Raw genomic sequence first — 806 nt, 5'->3', positions numbered from 1 at the left:
TTTTTTTTTTTTTTTTTTTGTATTTTTGGTAGAGATGGGGTTTCACCCTGTTGGCCAGGCTGGTTCTGTAACTTTTTTTTTTTTTTTTGAGATGGAATCTTGCTCTGTCACCCAGGCTGGAGTGCAATGGCGCAATCTCAGCTCACTACAACCTCCACATCCCAGGTTCAAGCAGTTCTCCTGCCTCAGCCTCCCGAGTAGCTGGGATTACAGGCACCTGCCACCGTGCCAGGCTAATTTTTGTATTTTTAGTAGAGATGGGATTTTATCATGTTGGTCAGGCTGGTCTCGAACTCCTGACCTAGTGATCTGCCCACCTCAGCCTCCCAAAGTGCTGGGATTACAGGTGTGAGCTACCACACCTGGCCTGGCTCTGTAACTATTAACAGGAGGGATCTGCCTCCTGGTTCTGGAGGCATTAATGGGTCCCTTTTTGCTCTCAAGTGTCTTGCTGTAGATGAAAAATTATATGATTACCCTCTTTTTATTTTGTTTTGTTTTGTTTTTTTGAGACAGGGTCTTCCCCCTGTTGCCCAGGCTGGGGTGCAGTGGGGCAATCATAGGTCCCTGCAGCCTCGTCCTCCCGGGCTCAAGTGATCCTCCTGCCTCAGCCTCCTGCATAGCTGTGACTATAGGCAGATGCCATCATACATGGCTAATTCTTGTATTTTTTTGTAGGGATGCGGTCACACTATGTTGCCCAGGCTGGTCTCGAACTCTTGGGTTCAAGTGATCCTCCCACCTTGGCCTCCCAAAGTATTGAGATTATAGACCTGAGCCACTGCCCTCAGCCATGTATTATAAAC

General features: G+C 47.8%; 1 protein-coding gene across 1 annotated transcript in view; it reads right to left on the bottom strand.

Annotated features, from left to right (window-relative positions):
• The window catches only part of BRSK1 (BR serine/threonine kinase 1), a 32,293-nt gene extending 31,939 nt beyond the window's left edge, over positions 1-354 (bottom strand). The window contains exon 1 of the mRNA XM_025367351.1: positions 218-354. The gene's annotated coding sequence lies outside the window, so the exon portion shown is untranslated. The remainder of the gene's footprint in view (positions 1-217) is intronic.
• Positions 355-806: the final 452 nt, after the last annotated feature.

Source organism: Theropithecus gelada, chromosome 19, assembly GCF_003255815.1.
Source record: "Theropithecus gelada isolate Dixy chromosome 19, Tgel_1.0, whole genome shotgun sequence".
Taxonomy (NCBI): domain Eukaryota; kingdom Metazoa; phylum Chordata; class Mammalia; order Primates; family Cercopithecidae; genus Theropithecus; species Theropithecus gelada.
This window is presented reverse-complemented; position numbering and strand designations above follow the sequence as displayed.